Here is a 22094-nt window from a genome sequence, read left to right on the forward strand (position 1 = left end):
TACACATCAGTTGGATGAAATTAGTTATGCGCAACCATTATTGCCAGAAGATGGAGATAACAGGGATATGTCTCAGTCAGGCAGCATTACACACATGGACGTACAGTGTGATGATGATGATGATGATGATGTTGTACCCGCTGCTGCTTCCTTTGCTGAGGTGTCAGATACAAGTGAAGTGGTTGATGATGACGATGTGTCCGTGGATGCCACGTGGGTGCCTGCTCGAAGAGAAGAAGAAGAGGGGGAAAGTTCAGAAGGGGAGACAGAGAGAAGGAGGAGACGAGTTGGAAGCAGGGGGAGGTCGTCGCAAGGAGCTAGTGGCACAGTCAGACAGCATGTATCGGCACCCGGGGTCAGCCAGACAGCACGCCAATCAACACATGCTGTTGCCACCACCAGTATGCCGTCATTGCTCAGCAGTGTGGCATTTTTTTTGTGTGTCTGCCTCTGACAACAGCGATGCCATTTGCAACCTGTGCCAAAAGAAACTGAGTCGTGGGAAATCCAACACCCACCTAGGTACAACTGCTTTGCGAAGGCACATGATCGCACATCACAAACGCCTATGGGATCAACACATGATGACGAGTAGAAGCAGCACACAAGCTCAAAGCCACCATCCTCCTCCTGGTCCAGCATCTTCAGCCACGTCAACCACTGCTGTCCTCCTTGCCCCCTCTCAACCACCCGCCACTCCACCTCTCACCTTCAGCAGTTCCATCTCATCTGCCCACAGTCAGGTGTCTGTAAAGGAAATGTTTGAGGGTAGGAAGCCAATGTCACAGAGTCACCCCCTTGCCCGGCGTCTGACAGCTGGCTTGACGGAACTCTTAGCCCGCCAGCTTTTACGATACCAGCTGGTGGAGTCTGAGGCCTTCAAAAAATGTGTCGCTATTGGGACACCACAGTGGAAGGTACCCGGCCAATTTTTTTTTTCAAAAAAGGCAATCCCAAACCTCTACTCAGTGATTGAAAATGAAGTCATGGCATCTCTGGCATACAGTGTTGGGGCAAGGGTCCATCTGACCACTGATACCTGGTCTGCAAAGCACGGTCAGTGCAGGTATATCACCTACACTGAGCATTGGGTCAACCTGCTGACGGCTGACAAGCATGGAATGCGTGGCTCTGCAGCAGAGTTGGTGACACCGCCACGACTTGCAGGCAGGCCTACTGCCACCTCCTCTACTCCTCCTACTCCATTCTCTTCCATAACCTCCTCGGCTGAGTCCTCTTCTGCTGCGGCGTCTGGCTGCACATCAACTGAATCCCCCCAGCTCCCCAGGGGCTATTCCACATCCCGGATACGACAGTGTCACGCTGTCTTGGGGTTGACTTGCCTGAAAGCAGAGAGCCACACTGGACCAGCACTCCTGTCTGCCCTGAACGCACAGGTGGATCAGTGGCTGACCCCGCACCAACTGGAGTTCGGCAAAGTGGTGTGTGACAATGGAAGCAATTTGTTGGCGGCATTGAATTTGGGCAAGTTGTCACATGTGCCGTGCATGGCACATGTGTTGAATCTCATCGTACAACGCTTTGTGTCTAAGTACCCAGGCTTACAGGATGTCCTCAAGCAGGCCAGGAAGATGTGTGGTCATTTCAGGCGTTCCTACACGGCCACGGCGCACTTTTCAGACATTCAGCGCCGAAACAACATGCGAGTGAGGCGCTTGATTTGCGACAGCCCGACACGTTGGAATTCAACACTCCTAATGTTCGACCGCCTGCTCCAACAAGAAAAAGCCGTCAACGAGTATTTGTATGACTGGGGTGCTAGGACAACCTCTGCGGAGCTGTGAATTTTTTTGCCACGTTACTGGACGCTCATGCGCAATGCCTGTAGGCTCATGCGTCCTTTTGAGGAGGTGACAAACCTAGTCAGTCGCACCGAAGGCACCATCAGTGACCTCATCCCATTTGTTTTCTTCCTGGAGCATGCCCTGCGAAGAGTGCTGGATCAGGCCGTAGATGAGCGTGAAGAGGAAGAGGAAGAGATGTGGTCACCATCACCACCAGAAACAGCGTTGTCATCATCGCTTGCCGGACCTGCGGCAACGCTGCAAGAGGAGTATGAGGAAGAGGAGTCAGAGGAGGAATGTGGCTTTGAGGAGGAGGAAGACCAACCACAGCAGGCAACCCAGGGTGCTCGTTGTTGTCACCTATCTGGGACCCGTGGTGTTGTACGTGGCTGGGGTGAAGAACAGACCGTAAATGACATCAGTGAGGACGAGGAACGGGAAATGAGTAGCTCGGCATCCAACCTTGTGCAAATGGGGTCTTTCATGCTGTCATGTCTGTTGAGGGACCCTCGTATAAAAAGGATGAAGGAGAACGACCTGTACTGGGTGGCCACGCTACTAGACCCCCGGTATAAGCAGAAAGTGGCGGAAATATTACCAAATTACCGAAAGTTAGAAAAGATGCAGCAGTTCAAAACAAAACTAAAAAATATGCTTTACACAGCGTATAAGGGTGATGTCACAGCACAATGGGAATCTAACAGGGTGTAAGCATCTAAAGGGTAAGGTTATTGATGGCAAGTATGTGTCACTGAGGCTGCTGCTCTCAGTGATGTAAATCCCGGAGGTAAATGGCAACCAGTGATGTTAGATTGCTGAGTTTGTGGTAGCTGGAATTTGGGTCCGGGATTTAGGAGTGACTGAAGAGTTTGGGTGGCTAGGTCACTCCCATACTCCATCTCCTGTGTTACCACCTCACCCAGCTGGAAGCTAATTTAAAAGACACACTGTCAGTATGTGTTTGGTGTTGGTCTGCAGAGGACTTAGGAGCATTCCTCTCCACAGTGTTCCTGAGAAGGAAAAGACAAGATTCTGCACAAAGGTGACTCCTGTATTTTGCCTGTTTAACAATTGAACTGTTATATGACACATGAGGGCTGAAGATAAGTGCTTTATGTGACTGAACTTTGATGGGCTGAAGCCAAGCCATCCTGTTGGACCAAATTTGAGTTGTGTTTTTTCCAATAAAACCCTTATGTTGCATCCAATCCTGCCTACTGCCTACCATTTGTACAGCTAATCTCCACATATGGTGTCGGATGCGGGCAAGTGGTTGCTAAGGGTAACGGCTGCATATTTTTTTTTTACTCTGTAACCGGCTTATGTCTTGGATAAAGGCTGCTACATTGTTGCCCAGTGAGACTCCTGCCATGGATGAGCTGGTTAAGCAGTTTGTGCAGGTCAGTGCTGCCCAGCAGGAAACCAACCGTCTGTTGCTGGAACAGATCACAGTCCTGAGAGAGAGTGTGTCAGCTCAACCAAGGAATATAGAGGAGTTAACTGGGACTGTGAATGAAAAAAAAGCAGTGCACCGCGCCTTGCAAAAAATGACCCCAGATGACGACATAGAGGCCTATCTGGCGGTGTTTGAAAGGATTGTGGAAAGGGAGAAACTCCCTGTGGCTGAATGGACTGAGGTTCTGGCGCCTTATTTGACTGGAGAGCCGCTAAAAGCATATTTTGATTTAACAGCAGAACAGGCCAAAGACTATGATATCCTTAAAGCAGAAATCATGGCCAGGCTGGGAGTCACCTTATCTGTGCGCGCTCGCAGAGTCCATGAATGGCGGTTTGAAGAGAAAAAACCGCCCCGCTCTCAAATGTTTGATTTGTTACACCTTGTGCGCAAGTGGCTACAACCCGAGACACTGAGTACAGCAGACATGGTCGAACGAATCGTGCTCGACCGCTATGTGAGTGGACTTCCTTGGGACATTCACCGCTGGGTTGCTCAGGAAGACCCCAAAACCCTGGATCAATTGGTTTCACTTGTGGAGCGGTTTACGACTACCGAGACCTGTCTAAGGCCTGAAGGTAAACCACAGCAGTTCGTGGGATCGTCTGGTGGTCGTCGACAGAGAGCAACCTCCACAGCCATTTCTACCTCTGAGCAGGAGGACCGAGCCAACAGACAAAGCCTGGGTGGCTCACCCCGGGGAAAGAGGTTTTTCATTCCAAGAAAGGTACCCTCCCGTTCTGAAGCCCCACTCGAAGGCCGACCTGAGGTCCGTTGTTGGAAGTGTCAGCAACCGGGGCATATTGCAGCACACTGTTCCCAGGGGAAGGAGCCAATGGAGTGTGGTGCCACCCGCCGCCTCTCCATGTTTGCTCGTCCTGTTTGCAGTGCTACACCCCTGCAGGAACCAGGTCCCCAGTAGCATCAACTCCAGGTAAACGGGGTTAGTGTTGTGGCCCTTTTGGACTCGGGTAGCCTGGTCACCCTCTTGTGTGCTGCCGTACCCCATGACCTGGTCATCCCTGAAAGGCGGTTGGGGGTGGTTTGTATCCATGGGGACACTAAGCATTATCCGCTGGCCAAAGTGACTGTAGGGACTGGCTGCGGGACAGTGACCCATGAAGTGGGTGTGGTACCACACTTATTACATCCATTGATTGTGGGACGTGATTTTCCGTTGTTCTGGGAACTCTGGTCTCATTCCCACTGTAATGATACGCCTGTTGCATGTTCACCTTCTTTCAGCCCAATTCCTTTAGGGGAAGAAGCCCAAACAGATGCTGTAGGGGTGACCAATGAGGTATCAGACAGTTTTCCCCTTGAAGTATTGGCTGGGGATGAGGGTGAGGAGTCTAACCCTGAGCAGAATGTACCAGACTTGGAAGTGTCACAGGAAAACTTTGGGACTGCTCAGTTACGAGACTCCACCCTGAAACATGCATGGGAAAATGTAACTGTACTGAATGAGGTACCTCAGGAGCCTAATGCTGATCAAAGGTTTCCTCATTTTGCTGTCAGTGATAACTTACTGTATCGTGTTACTAAGATGCGTAATGAAATTGTGGAGCAATTGGTGGTACCCATACCTTATAGAAGGATGGTCCTTGATATGGCCCACACCCATTTACTTGGGGGTCATCTGGGGACTGACAAAACAAAAGAAAGAATCCTGCAAAGGTTCTATTGGCCAGGTTGTTACCAAGAGGTTGAAAGGTTTTGTCGGTCCTGCCCTACCTGCCAAGTAACGGCTCCTGTGAGTCACTTTCGGAGCCCCTTGGTTCCCCTGCCAATAATTGAGATTCCATTTGATAGAATAGCTATGGATTTGGTGGGGCCGTTAGTTAGGTCTGCCCGAGGCCACCAGTATATTTTGGTAGTGCTGGACTATGCCACCAGGTATCCTGAAGCCATTCCGTTGAGGAATACCTCCTCCAAGTGCATTGCTCGGGAGTTGGTTCATATATTTTCCAGAACTGGCCTACCAAAAGAAATACTGACTGACCAGGGTACACCTTTCATGTCAAAAGTTATGAAGGAGCTTTGCAACCTGCTGAAAATTAAGCAGCTAAGAACCTCTGTATATCATCCCCAAACAGATGGCCTCGTAGAGAGGTTTAATAAAACCTTAAAGGGGATGTTGAGAAGGGTGGTAGAAAAGGATGGGAGGGACTGGGATTGTCTGTTGCCATATCTCATGTTCTCCATCCGAGAGGTCCCCCAGTCCTCCACTGGCTTCTCTCCATTTGAGTTATTATATGGGAGACATCCCAGGGGATTGCTGGATATTGCCAAGGAGACTTGGGAGAGTGAGGCTACCCCTTACAGAAGTGTGATAGAACACGTGGCCCAAATGCAAGATCGCATCAGCAGTATTATGCCCATCGTGAGGGAACACATGCAGAAGGCCCAAGAGTCCCAGAGCAGGGTGTACAATAGAGCGGCCCGGGTGAGGCAGTTCAACCCTGGGGACCTGGTACTAGTGCTGGTTCCTACGGTAGAAAGCAAATTTCTGGCCAAGTGGCAAGGTCCTTTTGAAGTAGTAGAAAGGGTTGGAGACAAGCGGTCTCTGAGGAGGTAAAGCGTATGTTAGCTCTGCAGGTTATTAAGGAATCCAAAAGCGGGTGGTCCAGCCCCATTGTATTAGTGCCTAAGCCAAATGGGACCTGGCGGTTCTGCAATGACTTCCGCCGTCTAAATGAAGTCTCTAAATGCGATTCCTATCCTATGCCCCGGGTGGATGAATTAATTGAAAGGTTGGGACCAGCTAGGTATATTACCACACTTGACCTCACCAAGGGGTACTGGCAGATTCCCCTATCAGAGGAGGCAAAGGAAAAGACTGCCTTCTCCACCCCAGACGGGCTCTTTCAATATACCAGGATGCCCTTTGGGTTACAAGGGGCACCCGCCACTTTCCAGAGAGCGATGGACAGGGTCTTGGGCCCCCATAAAACGTACGCAGCAGCATACTTAGACGATATCGTGGTCTTTAGCACGGACTGGGAATCCCATCTAGGTAAGGTACAGGCCGTACTGGATTCCCTCAGGAAAGCTGGCTTTACTGCTAACCCGGAGAAGTGCGCTATTGGGTTAGAGGAGGCTCGCTATCTGGGGTATATTGTAGGTAAGGGCACAATAAGACCACAGGTAAACAAAGTGGAGGCAATTCAGAAGTGGCCACAGCCTCGGACAAAAAAACAGGTGAAGGCGATCTTGGGGATTGTTGGCTATTACCGCAGATTTGTCCCGAACTTTGCCTCCATTGCAGCACCATTAACAGACCTCACGAAAGGGAGAAAGTCAGTAATGGTCCAGTGGTCTCAAGAGACAGAAAAGGCGTTTCAGGACCTTAAAAAAGCCCTATGCAGTCAGCCTGTGCTGATCGCACCAGACTTCTCAAAAGAGTTTATTGTCCAGACCGATGCCTCAGAGGTTGGTTTAGGGGCAGTAATGTCACAAGAGGTAAATGGGGAAGAACACCCCATCATATATTTGAGTAGAAAACTCACCTCCTGTGAGAGAAACTACTCAATAGTGGAGAGGGAGTGTTTGGCAATAAAGTGGGCCCTCGTGGCTTTGAGGTACTATTTGGCAGGTAGGAAGTTCCGCTTGGTATCTGACCATGCCCCTTTAAAATGGATGTGCCGAAATAAAGGAAACAATGCAAGGGTAACACGGTGGTTCCTGGAGTTGCAGGACTTTAATTTTGTGGTAGAGCACAGGGCAGGGAAGCTTCATGTTAATGCTGATGCCTTGTCAAGGATTTACTGTCTATCAGGGTCAAGTGCCCAGTCCCCTGGCCTTGGGCAGAGGGGGGGGGATATGTAAGCATCTAAAGGGTAAGGTTATTGATGGCAAGTATGTGTCACTGAGGCTGCTGCTCTCAGTGATGTAAATCCCGGAGGTAAATGGCAACCAGTGATGTTAGATTGCTGAGTTTGTGGTAGCTGGAATTTGGGTCCGGGATTTAGGAGTGACTGAAGAGTTTGGGTGGGAAGGTCACTCCCATACTCCATCTCCTGTGTTACCACCTCACCCAGCTGGAAGCTAATTTAAAAGACACACTGTCAGTATGTGTTTGGTGTTGGTCTGCAGAGGACTTAGGAGCATTCCTCTCCACAGTGTTCCTGAGAAGGAAAAGACAAGATTCTGCACAAAGGTGACTCCTGTATTTTGCCTGTTTAACAATTGAACTGTTATATGACACATGAGGGCTGAAGATAAGTGCTTTATGTGACTGAACTTTGATGGGCTGAAGCCAAGCCATCCTGTTGGACCAAATTTGAGTCGTGTTTTTTCCAATAAAACCCTTATGTTGCATCCAATCCTGCCGACTGCCTACCATTTGTACAGCTAATCTCCACAAGGGGAAGAGGTGAAAGTAATCCTCCTCCTACCACTACCACGGCGGCAAGGACAGGACGCTTTACAGATGTGTTGTTGATGGAGGACATGCAGAGCTTTTTCAGTCCTACACATCGCCACAGCCCTTCGGGATCCAGCCTTAGAGAACGACTCTACCGACAGGTAGCAGACTACCTCACCTTAACTGCAGATATCGACACTCTGAGGAGCGATGAACCCCTTGACTACTGGGTGTGCAGGCTTGACCTGTGGCCTGAGCTATCCCAGTTTGCGATAGAACTTCTGGCCTGCCCCCCTTCAAGTGTCCTGTCAGAAAGGACCTTCAGTGCAGCAGGAGGCATTGTCGCCTCGGTCAAAAAAGTGCTGATTACCTCACCTTCATTAAGATGAATGAGGCATGGATCCCGAAGGGACTGACAGTGGGGGATACGTTTGACTAACAAAAGGCCTGATGACATGCCTTGGCCTCAAAATGGTCCCCACGCTGCTGTATTTAATGTCTGCATACCGGATGACTTTCGTGAATTCTCCGCCACCAATGTTTTAGTCACCTTTCTGCCTTGAAAACATCTATTTTTCCGGCAGCTGCTACAACAGCGGCTGCAACAATAACATTATTTTTCAGGCATGTGTACATGCCTAATTTTTATGGCCTCTGGTGCTGCACTGTGGCTGCAAAAACAAAACAAAAAAAAAAGGCACATACAAGTGTCAATTCCCCTTCGTGATCGTTACCTTGTTGTGGTGAACGGGCTTGCGTATCACAATGAAGCAATCATCACCTCTATGAGTGTGTTGGCAATGTTGCCACACCCCAGATGATAAGGCCGTTGCTTCATTATGATCAGACCAAAAGCGATCGGCTGGATAATTTTTCATGGGTGTATGGGTGGTTTTTTAATACATAAAATAAAAAAATCATAATAAAGTCTCTTAATAGTTTATTAGAAATAATGCAGACAATTAAAAAAATCCCCATCAATTCCAATACAAAGCAAGTACTAAGCTCAGAACTAAATTATTTCAGGATGTCGTAATGGTTCGTTAATTCGACAATGGTTAATCAATTCAACACACGTCCCTGGATAGGGGACGTAACAGGGATTAAACTGATAGGAATAGTACTAGTTAAGACACCACTCATATAGGGTGTCACAGCACATTGCTCCGTGCACGCGCAGTGCCCCAACTTGGGAGTAAGAGGACCGACCAAGCTGCTTTTTCCATCTCCCGGTTCCTAAAATCAATTCAGTTTGGTGTATCAGAGTTTGGTCTGTCACTGTGAAGGCAGTCGAAGGTACCCGGCCTAAAAAATTTTTCACAAAAGGCAATCCCACCCTGATATGGGACGTAACAGGGATTAAACTGATGAGAATAGTACTACAGAAAATAGCGCTCATATTGGGTGTGACAGTAAATTGCACAGCGCAGACGCAGTGACCGTGGCGTGGATTCAAACAAAGGGGAGGGAGCCAGCGTTTTTTTAACCATCTCCCCGTTCGAAAAATCTATTTACTAAATGGACCCCAGATTGGGGACGTAACAGGGATTAAATTGATGAGAAGAGAGAACTACAGAAAATACCACTCATATCGGGAGTGACAGTAAATTGCACGGTGCAGACGCAGTGACCGTGGCGTGGATTCAAACAAAGGAGAGGGAGCCAGCGTTTTTTTAACCATCTCCCCGTTCGAAAAATCAATTTAATAAATGGATCCCAGATTGGGGACCATACAGGGATTAAACTGATGAGAATAGTATTACAGAAAATACCACTCACGGGTGTGACAGTAAATTGCACGGCACAGACGCAGTGACCGTGGCGTGGATTCAAACAAAGGGGAGGGAGACAGCGTTTTTTTAACCATCTCCCTGTTCGGTGACCCTTGGTGTTGTACGTGGCTGGGTGGAGGAAGAAACCTTTAATGACATCAACGGGACATGGCTAGCTTGGTATCCAACCTTGTGCAAATGGGAAGTTTGCGGTTGGGCAAATGGACTGTTTGCGGTTGTTTGCAGTGCATTAAAAGGGGAGTTTGGTCTGTCAATGTCTGTGAAGCGGGCGTAACCCTTACACTACCTGATCGATACAACATCATACCTGATCGTATACACACACTGGATGTTTTAAACCACGTTGTTCAAAAAAAAATTGGATTGTTAGGTTATTTATGCCCTTTATGGATTAAAATCCAACTCTGCGTCAACTATGTAATTTTCCATGGGAGTTTTGCCATGGTGGATCCCCCTCCAGCATGCCACAGTCCAGGTGTTAGTCCCCTTGAAACAACTTTTCCATCACTACTGTGGCTAGAAAGAGTCCCTGTGGGTTTTAAAATTCGCCTGCCTATTGAAGTCTATGGCGGTTCGCCCGGTTCACCCGTTAGCGAACATTTGCAGAAATTCGCGTTCGCCGTTCGCGAACGGAAAATTTGATGTTTGCGACATCTCTATTGATCAGGGCCCAGAGGAAAGGAAAACAGCTACCTGATGACTTCAGCCTGTCTCTCTCATCCATGAACTTGCTTCTTCTCCTCTCACTCTCCAACTTCAACTAACTTCCTGTCTAGACACACCCAACTTACATATATTATGTGGTGCCACCACCACCTAGGGGCGATTGGGTGTAAATGACATTGCCAGCCAGATAATAGGAAATACCATACATTGCAATTCAGATGTTTAAAGTGTCCCATTTGCACACTGATGTGGGACGCTGCATATGTGCAAATTTATGTGCATTTCTGCAACATATAGGCATTAAAATCCACAATTTCTAATTGGTGCAGATTAGATGTGGTTTTGCCACAGATCTCACCCTTCATTGGAAAACCGTGAAATCTGTACCAAAAGTATAAGCATAATTGACATGATGAGGATTTGGAAATCCACACTGCAGGTCACATTTCTACATTCTCAAAGTGTACATGAGATTTGTGTAATCTCATACATTTTGCTGGTAATGTATTACACTGCGTTTTTTCCGCATGGAAATCTGCACTGAAAAGCCATATATATTTTGCCATGTGTGCAGTTGGTCCACCAAAACCACACCAAAAAACCCTCAAAAATCCGCACCATTTATTGCATTTTTTGTGCGGTTTTTGGTGCATATTTTCCACATATCATAACATTCCATTGAAACGGGTGAAATTCACACAAGAAACACAACAACAATAAGGCCCCTTTCACGCGAGCGAGAATTCCGCGTGGGTGCAATGCGTGAGGTGAACGTATTGCACCCGCACTGAATCTGGACCCATTCACTTCAATGGGGCTGTTCAGATGAGCAGTGATTTTCACGCATCACTTGTGCATTGCGTGAAAATCGCAGCATGTCCTACAGGGTGGGCCATTTATATGGATACACCTTAATAAATGGGAATGCTTGGTGATATTAACTTCCTGTTTGTGGCACATTAGTATATGTGAGGGGGGAAACTTTTCAAGATGGGTGGTGACTATGGCAGCCATTTTGAAGTTGGCCATTTTGAATCCAACTTTTGTTTTTTCAATAGGAAGAGGGTCATGTGACACATCAAACTTATTGGGAATTTCACAAGAAAAACAATGGTGTGCTTGGTTTTAACGTAACTTTATTCTTTCATGAGTTATTTACAAGTTTATGACCACTTATAAAATGTTTTCAATGTGCTGCCCATTGTGTTGGATTGTCAATGCAACCCTCTTCTCCCACTCTTCACACACTGATAGCAACACCGCTGGAGAAATGCTAGCACAGGCTTCCAGTATCCGTAGTTTCAGGTGCTGCACATCTTGTATCTTCACAGCATAGACAATTGCCTTCAGATGACCCCAAAGATAAAAGTCTAAGGGGGTCAGATCGGGAGACCTTGGGGGCCATTCAACTGGCCCACGACGACCAATCCACTTTTCAGGAAACTGTTCATCTAGGAATGCTCGGACCTGACACCCATATTGTGGTGGTGCACCATCTTGCTGGAAAAACTCAGGGAACGTGCCAGCTTCAGTGCATAAAGAAGAAAACACATCATCATGTAGCAATTTTGCATATCCAGTGGCCTTGAGGTTTCCATTGATGAAGAATGGCCCCACTATCTTTGTACCCCATATACCACATCATACCATCAATTATTTTGTTCCAACAGTCTTGGAGGGATCTATCCAATGTGGGTTAGTGTCAGACCAATAGCGGTGGTTTTGTTTGTTAACTTCACCATTCACATAAAAGTTTGCCTCATCACTGAACAAAACTTTCTGCATAAACTGAGGGTCCTGTTCCAATTTTTGTTTTGCCCATTCTGCAAATTTAGTGCGCCGATCTGCGTCATCCTCGTTGAAATGCTGCAGTAGCTGGAGTTTGTAAGGGTGCCATTTGTGAGTAGCCAATATCCGCCAAAGGGATGTTCGACTAATGCCACTCTCCAGTGACATGCGGCGAGTGCTACACTGTGGGCTCTTGCTGAATGAAGCTAGGACAGCTACTTATGTTTCTTCATTAGAGACAGATTTTATGCGTCCACATTTTGGCAAATCCAACACTGAACCAGTTTCACGAAACTTAGCAAGCAGTTTGCTAACTGTAGCATGGGAGATGGGTGGTCTCGTAGGGTGTCTTCCATTGAATTCTGCTGCAATAACCCGATTACTGCGTTCACCAGACATCAACACAATTTCTATCCGCTCCTCACGTGTTAACCTCGGCGACATGTCAATGGCTTTAAACAAAGAGAAACTTGTAAATAACTCATGAAAGAATAAAGTTACGTTAAAACCAAGCACATCATTGTTTTTCTTGTGAAATTCCCAATAAGTTTGATGTGTCACATGACCCTCTTCCTATTGAAAAAACAAAAGTTGGATTCAAAATGGCCGACTTAAAAATGGCCGCCATGGTCACCACCCATCTTGAAAAGTTTACCCCCTCACATATACTAATGGGCCACAAACAGGAAGTTAATATCACCAACCATTCCCTTTTATTAAGGTGTATCCATATAAATGGCCCACCCTGTATATTCTGTGTTTTTCACGCAACTCGGGCCCCATAGAAATAAATGGGGATGCGTGAAAATCGCAAGCATCCGCAATCAAGTACGGATGCAATGCGATTTTCACGGATGGTTGCTAAGGAGATGAGGGATGAGTTACCCAGGACCCCATTTACTTTATTATTTTCCATTATAACATGGTTATAATGTAAAATAATAGCCTTCTTTAACCACCTCCGGACCGCTGTACGCACAGACGCGTCCTGGAGGTGGTTGATTCATTCCGAGTGGACGCGCCGGCGCGTCCTCTCGCGATGGCCAAGATTTCCTGTGAACGCGCGCACACAGGCGCGCGCGCTCACAGGAACGGAAGGTAAGAGAGTGGATCTCCAGCCTGCCAGCGGCGATCGTTCGCTGGCAGGCTGGAGATGTGTTTTTTTTAACCCCTAACAGGTATATTAGACGCTGTTTTGATAACAGCGTCTAATATACCTGCTACCTGGTCCTCTGGTGGTCCCCTTTGTTTGGATCGACCACCAGAGGACACCGGTAGCTCAGTAAAGTAGCACCAAGCACCACTACACTACACTACACCCCCCCCCGTCACTTATTAACCCCTTATTAGCCCCTGATCACCCCTGATCACCCTATATAGACTCCCTGATCACCCCCCTGTCATTGATTACCCCCCTGTCATTGATCAACCCCCTGTAAAGCTCCATTCAGACGTCCGCATGATTTTTACGGATCCACTGATAGATGGATCGGATCCGCAAAATGCATCCGGACGTCTGAATGAAGCCTTACAGGGGCGTGATCAATGACTGTGGTGATCACCCCATATAGACTCCCTGATCACCCCCTTGTCATTGATTACACCCCTGTCATTGATCACACCCCTGTAAAGCTCCATTCAGATGTCCGCATGATTTTTACGGATGCACTGATAGATGGATCGGATCCACAAAACGCATCCGGACGTCTGAATGAAGCCTTACAGGGGCGTGATCAATGACTGTGGTGATCACCCCATATAGACTCCCTGATCACCCCCCTGTCATTGATTACCCCCCTGTAAAGCTCCATTCAGATGTCCGCATGATTTTTACGGATGCACTGATAGATGGATCGGATCAGCAAAACGCATACGGACGTCTGAATGAAGCCTTACACGGGCGTGATCAATGACTGTGGTTATCACCCCATATAGACTCCCTGATCACCCCCCTGTCATTGATCACCCCCCCTGTCATTGATCACCCCCCCTGTCATTGATCACCCCTCTGTAAGGCTCCATTCAGACATTTTTTTGGCCCAAATTAGCGGAATTTATTTTTTTTTTTCTTACAAAGTCTCATATTCCACTAACTTGTGTCAAAAAATTAAATCTCACATGAACTCCCCATACCCCTCACGGAATCCAAATGCGTAAAAATTTTTAGACATTTATATTCCAGACTTCTTCTCACGCTTTAGGGCCCCTAGAATGCCAGGGCAGTATAAATACCCCACATGTGACCCCATTTCGGAAAGAAGACACCCCCAGGTATTCCGTGAGGGGCATATTGAGTCCATGAAAGATTGAAATTTTTGTCCCAAGTTAGCGGAACGGGAGACTTTGTGAGAAAAAAATTAAAAATATCAATTTCCGCTAACTTGTGCCAAAAAAAAAAAATTTCTATGAACTCGCCATGCCCCTCATTGAATACCTTGGGGTGTCTTCTTTCCAAAATGGGGTCACATGTGGGGTATTTATACTGCCCTGGCATTCTAGGGGCCCCAAAGCGTGAGAAGAAGTCTGGTATCCAAATGTCTAAAAATGCCCTCCTAAAAGGAATTTGGGCACCTTTGCGCATCTAGGCTGCAAAAAAGTGTCACACATCTGGTATCGCCGTACTCAGGAGAAGTTGGGGAATGTGTTTTGGGGTGTCATTTTACATATACCCATGCTGGGTGAGAGAAATATCTTGGTCAAATGCCAACTTTGTATAAAAAAATGGGAAAAGTTGTCTTTTGCCAAGATATTTCTCTCACCCAGCAAAGGTATATGTAAAAAGACACCCTAAAACACATTCCCCAACTTCTCCTGAATACGGCGATACCACATGTGTGACACTTTTTTGCAGCCTAGGTGGGCAAAGGGGCCCATATTCCAAAGAGCACCTTTAGGATTTCACAGGTCATTTACCTACTTACCACACATTAGGGCCCCTGGAAAATGCCAGGGCAGTATAACTACCCCACAAGTGACCCCATTTTGGAAAGAAGAGACCCCAAGGTATTCGCTGATGGGCATAGTGAGTTCATGGAAGTTTTTATTTTTTGTCACAAGTTAGTGGAATATGAGACTTTGTATGAAAAAAAAAAAAAAAAATCAGCATTTTCCACTAACTTGTGACAAAAAATAAAAAATTCTAGGAACTTGCCATGCCCCTCACGGAATACCTTGGGGTGTCTTCTTTCCAAAATGGGGTCACTTGTGGGGTAGTTATACTGCCCTGGCATTCTAGGGGCCCAAATGTGTGGTAAGGAGTTTGAAATCAAATTCTGTAAAAAATGACCTGTGAAATCCGAAAGGTGCTCTTTGGAATATGGGCCCCTTTGCCCACCTAGGCTGCAAAAAAGTGTCACACATCTGGTATCTCCGTACTCAGGAGAAGTTGGGGAATGTGTTTTGGGGTGTCATTTTACATATACCCATGCTGGGTGAGAGAAATATCTTGGCAAAAGACAACTTTTCCCATTTTTTTATACAAAGTTGGCATTTGACCAAGATATTTATCTCACCCAGCATGGGTATATGTAAAAAGACACCCCAAAACACATTCCTCAACTTCTCCTGAATACAGAGATACCAGATGTGTGACACTTTTTTTGCAGCCTAGGTGGGCAAAGGGGCCCATATTCCAAAGAGCACCTTTTGGATTTCACAGGTCATTTTTTACAGAATTTGATTTCAAACTCCTTACCACACATTTGGGCCCCTAGAATGCCAGGGCAGTATAACTACCCCACAAGTGACCCCATTTTGGAAAGAAGACACCCCAAGGTATTTCGTGATGGGCATAGTGAGTTCATAGAAGTTTTTATTTTTTGTCACAAGTTAGTGGAAAATGAGACTTTGTAAGAAAAAAAAAAAAAATCATCTTTTTCCGCTAACTTGTGACAAAAAATAAAAAGTTCTATGAACTCACTATGCCCATCAGCGAATACCTTAGGGTGTGTACTTTCCGAAATGGGGTCATTTGTGGGGTGTTTGTACTGTCTGGCCATTGTAGAACCTCAGGAAACATGACAGGTGCTCAGAAAGTCAGAGCTGCTTCAAAAAGCGGAAATTCACATTTTTGTACCATAGTTTGTAAACGCTATAACTTTTACCCAAACCATTTTTTTTTTACCCAAACATTTTTTTTTTATCAAAGACATGTAGAACAATAAATTTAGAGCAAAATTTATATATGGATGTCGTTTTTTTTGTAAAATTTTACAACTGAAAGTGAAAAATGTCATTTTTTTGCAAAAAAATCGTTAAATTTTGATTAATAACAAAAAAAGTTAAAATGTCAGCAGCAATGAAATACCACCAAATGAAAGCTCTATTAGTGAGAAGAAAAGGAGGTAAAATTCATTTGGGTGGTAAGTTGCATGACCGAGCAATAAACTGTGAAAGTAGTGTAGGTCAGAAGTGTAAAAAGTGGCCTGGTCTTTTAGGGTGTTTAAGCACTGGGGGCTGAGGTGGTTAATTCAGAATGCTAAGTAAAAGGTCCATTGTGGGGTTAAAAAAAAAAAATGTAACTCACCTCATCCACTTGATCGTGCAGCCGGGCTCGTCTTCTTTTTTCTCTTCTTGCAGGACCTGGCTGGAAAAGGACCTTCGGTGATGTCAGCGTGGTGAGCACGGTGACGTCAGCGCAGGTCCTGCTGAATAAAGATAGAAGAACCTTCTATCTTCTTCAGCAGGACATGCGCTGACTAATGTTGAGTGAGCATGCTGGGCCGAACTGCTGTTCGGCTCGAGTATCACTATGCTCGGCAGATCCGAGTGCTCGGCTGATTACTTTGGGTGCTTGAGTACAATTTACGATAATACAATGAAAGTTAATGGGAGACCCGAGCATCAAACCAGGCACCCCCTGCTCTAAAAAAAAGAGGGTGTCTGGTTCATAAAAAAAGGTTAGAAATTGATGGAAACCCCATCAAAATGGTTTGGAAATGGCATTAAGAGGATAGCTGGATGCGTCTTAGACTCCTATTATGTAAGACATACAATAGACAACCACACAAAGGCTATATGCCAAAAGCAAGGTATGTGCAAGCCATCAATCTATCCATGAGTCAGATAACAGCCAGCATACCTTACAATGGCAGCCTTGTGCACTATGAGATATTCCAAACCAGCTTTCATCTGACTGAGAACCAGTAAACCTCAAAGTTATTTTGCATCACGTCATCACCGAAGGTCCTTTTTCAGCTAGGCCCTGCAAGAAGAAGAAAACGAGCCCGGCTGTGCGATTAAGTGAGGTGAGTTAAAAAAAAAAATTTTTTTAACCACACAATGGACCTTTTACTTCGCATTCTGAATTAAAGAATGCTATTATTTTCCATTATAACCATGTTATAATGGAAAATAATAAAATATACAGAACACGATCCCAAACCAGAACTTCAGTGAAGAAGTCCGGGTTCGGGTCTGGGTACCACAGTCAGTTTTTTATCACGCGCATGCAAAACGCATTGCAACCGTGTGATAAAAACTGAACATATGAACGCAATCGCAGTCAAAACTGACTGCAATTGCATACCTACTCACACGATTTTCCCTGATCGCAGACACAACACATCCTGACCAAATACGGACACGCTCGTCTGCAAGGGGCCTTAACATGTCGTGGGTTTCCTAATCCACACAGCAGGTGAATTTTCACACTTAAGAAAATAACAAAGGGCTTGTTCACATGACCATATGGCTTTTTCAGTGTTTTTCAATTTTTTTGTTTTAATAGTGGTTCCGTTCCGTTTTTCCATATGGCATATACAGTATACATTAATTACATAGAAAAAATTGGGCTGGGCATAAAATTTTCAATAGATGGTTTCCCATTTTGCAAGAGAGGTGCGCGACTTAACAGCTCATTTTTTGCATGAACACACTAAATAGACCAGTCTAAGTGAATATGATCCTGTCTAACTGAAAAACAACCACCAGAGGTCAGACTAAGGCCTCATGCACACAAACGTGTTTTCTTTCGTTGTCTGTTCATTTTTTTTGCGGCCTGTATTCGAAACCATTCATTTCAATGGATCTGCAAAAAAAAAAAACAGAAGTTACTCCGTGTGCATTCCATTTCCTTATGTTCGTATGTCTGTTCTGCAAAAAAATAGAACATGCCCCATTATTGTCCGCATTACAGACACGGATAGGACTATTCCATTAAGGGCCATCTCTTCCGTTCCACAAAATATGAAATGCACACGGATGCCATCCGTATTTTTTGAAGATCCATGTTTTGCGAACCGTAAAATACATACGTGTGCATGAGCCCTAATAACAATACACCTAGTCTAATTCATTAAAGGCCGTGTGAGTTTTAATAAATACCAGGCAAAAGACTGACAGACAAATTAATTATATCTGTCTAATTTTACATCTAAAAACAGGCGAGCTTGATGAATGTGCCCCATAATACGCACTTTAGGGATCATTTATCATTTGAGGTTGTTTTTATGTAAGTTTTAAGCCTGGATTTGCAACATGTGCCTGTACCAAATTTATGAACTGGTGCACCTTAATAAAATATGTGGCGTGAGTGCAATGTGGTTTAGACCTTTATAGGTGTAGACCAGGGGTTTGCCTGGCGTGGGTTGTGAGGTTTTTACGACTTTTGCAAAAGTCGCTCATAGTAAATGAGCCATAATCCAGGTCTAATCTCACTTTCACCTCTTAAACATAGACCACCGTGAAAAGTGGCAAGGATCACGAAATGTCACAAATTGAACCAAACATCTCAGAAAATGTTGCAGTTGCTATGATTTGTTTCCTTTTTACACCACAAAAGTGACATATCTGAATTGATAAATGTCCTCCTTTGTACATATACCCTTGGGGGACAGACAAACATTCAGTTTTTGAAGCCAAAATTAGGAGTGGGTCATAAAAGGAGAGAATAAAGGACAGATCCAACTTCTCTTTTTCACTTTTGATTTTGGCTTTGAAAACCACATGAAGACACCTGAACATGAGGCGGTACCCTTTGGTTGTCATTATTACTAACCACGTAGTACTGACAATACCACGTGGGCGGTGGGCTGTTAACAATGAAGACCAAATAAACAATGTGGTTAGTTAATTTGACACAGATGCGTCTCATATGGCCGTGCCATGTGTCCATACCCAAAGACTTTCCATAACTACATCTATGTTCTAAATTAAACCACCCAAGTATCAAGGATGTCAGCTCTTTTTAGGTGCAAACACATAATAAATAGCATACAAAGAATATGCAGCACATAAAAGACTCAAAAACAAGGCACAAATTACATATTAAATCTGCCCCATTGTGTTCCTTCTCCACAGTTTCTATCTCATCTTTTGCTATTATACTAAGAAAAGTTATGTGAGCTGCCACTGCGTAAACAAAAGAATCTCTCCATAACGAAAAAAAAAAAAAAAATCCCATTGTCTTGAATATCCAGTTTATAGCCGCTCAATAACCACACCTCCCTGAAAGGTGTTATTAACACTGCTTCTTCCACATATTGTGCTGCGTTTGGCGTAAGAGACAAAAAAGCACTGCGACTGCAGTTAATAAAAGCTGCAGAAGGGACTCGAGACAATATTTTCATTTACGGCTCAATATGAACCGGCTGTCACGTCTCGTGTAACTAAGGTGTAGGTATGTGCATTCATCATCCGCCGACAATAGGAATTACATGGGATATTGATGGCAGAGGGAGAACAGAGACATGGCAGGTCACTGGAGAAAAGCAATCTCCATGGTACGAGGGCTGCAAATCTTCATAGTGAATCAATGACATCAATTATAGGGCAGACACTGACCTCACGTAGGGAGCAAGATAAGGCTCGGTGTATGTCACTTGTGTCCAGCCAGTTATTTTTTCTTTTTGCAGAGCTGGACATAAATGGTGTCCATAGACTGACAGCACCAGACCCCAAAAAATGGCACATGCAACATTTTTCTATCGAACGCTATCTGGCATTTGACATCACAACTGATGCTCCAGATGAAAATTAATGATTCCATCGAAAACTACGGAGACTGTTCTGTCTTCAGTTTCCCTCTGGCATTTCTGCACCACACTGGATGGAACAGAGCTGGAAACTGTGACTAGTTGGCGGACTGATGTCATAAAGCGTGATCATTTTATCATCAAGAGTTCTGTTATTTTCTAGACTTTGGGGGTCATTTATTAAGACTGGCATTTTAAACGCTGATCTTAATAACCAGTGCGCTGGTGGTGGATCCGCCTAAGTTATGTAGAGGCACCGGCCTCTACATAACTTCCACGCATACACCGCCGATCTAAATCTACGCCAGCTTCCTTGCTGGAGTAGATTTAGAACATTTCTATGCCTAAAACGCGTAGAAAATGATAAATGAGACGGGCCTAGTGGCCCGTCCCCTTCCCCGCCCACAACATGGCCCCCCTTTTTAGACGTGGCGTGAGCAGTGAGAAGTTGCAGATTGCTGTCCAAATAACCTGGCATATATCTGATAGTAAATAAACCTTTGTGCTTGAGTTCCTCTCCAATTTCAAGATCACTGTTTATTATCAATGAATGAGAACATTCGTGTTTACAAAAACCAGTACTGACCTATAGTGATGGACGAACATCGGCCGGGACGATTCACGAACCGCGCGTTCGCGGCGGGCCCCATTGACTTTAAAAACCTTCAAGTCATATTTGCAGACACCAAATACTTACTAGAAGTGCACAAATAGTCCCACAACATGGACAGTGACATACCAGAGGGGGATCATTGGCAAAAATTCCACCAAAAAATATGTATTTTAATCATAGGCCATTTGTATGCGTCTTAAAGGGAAACTCTCAAAAATGTGCCCTGCTTGAGCCTAGAAACTTTTTATTTTAGGCCACGGGAGTACAGGCCCCAAAAATTAGGCATTCACCTGACAGTAAAGAACTCGTGATGATGTGGCTGGAGGTACATTAGGAGGTCACTGGAAACAAAATGTTACTGTAGGCCACTGGAGTACAGGCCCCAAAAATTAGGCATTCACCTGACAGATAAGAACTTGTGATGATGTGGCTGGAGGTACATCAGGCGGTCACTGGATACAAATTTTACTGAAGGCCAGTACAGGCCCAAAAAATTAGGCATTCACCTGACAGAAAATAACTTGTGATGATGTGGCTGGAGGTACATAAGGCGGTCACTGAATAAAAATTTTACTGTTGGCCAGTACAGGCCCCAAAAATTAGGCATTCACCTGAAAGAAAAGAACTTGTAATTATGTTGCTGGAGGTACATTAGGTGGTCACTGGCTACAAATTTTACTGTAGGCCAGTACAGGACTCAAAAATTAGGCATTCACCTGACAGAAAATAACTTGTAATTATGTGGCTGGAGGTACAATAGGCGGTCACTGGATACAAATTTTACTGTAGGCCAGTACAGGACCCAAAAATTAGGCATTCACCTGACAGAAAAGAACTTGTGATGATGTGGCTGGAGGTACATAAGGCGGTCACTGTATAGATATTTTACTGTTGGCCAGTACAGGACTCAAAAATTAGGCATTCACCTGACAGAAAAGAACTTATGATGATGTGGCTGTAGGTACATTAGGCGGTCACTGGATACAAATTTTACTGTAGGCCAGTACAGGCTCCAACAATTAGGCATTCACCTGTTACGGATGAAGTTGCAGATATCTGGAACTTATAAATAAACGACCGACAGGCTTGATCCCAAACTAAGGAGCATAAAGGTGAGCCCTATAAAACCCTAAGAGCTCTCCCTGACTGCTATGGTAGATGATTGCATGCCCACGTACCTAAGACTGTGTGACACCTGAAAACCCTATAATAGTGAGGGGACACGACCACCGGCTCACTTCACTTAATACGGACAGAGTCAGGGTCACCTAGAATCAAGCCAGCAAGGAAACACAATAAGGTAAAAGACTTATCTGAGCAAACAGCAGCAGCCTCCAGCAGTGAACACTTCATCCAGGAAGTAGTATAAAGCGCAAAGTGAGGCAGTATGGGAGGGAATATAAAGGAAGACGATTAATCTAAATAAGTGACACCTGGCAGAAGGAAAGGAGATGACAAAGTGAAAGCAAAACAAAGAACATCATACAAGAGGTAGAGAAGAACGTCTGCCAGACCTTCTCACAGAACTGGTGGTGACAGTACCCCTCCCTCTACGGCTGGACTCCGGACACTCAGAGCTCATCTTCTCAGGATGAGACCTATGGAAAGCCCTGATGAGACGAATGGCCTTAATG

Source organism: Bufo bufo, chromosome 6, assembly GCF_905171765.1.
Source record: "Bufo bufo chromosome 6, aBufBuf1.1, whole genome shotgun sequence".
Taxonomy (NCBI): domain Eukaryota; kingdom Metazoa; phylum Chordata; class Amphibia; order Anura; family Bufonidae; genus Bufo; species Bufo bufo.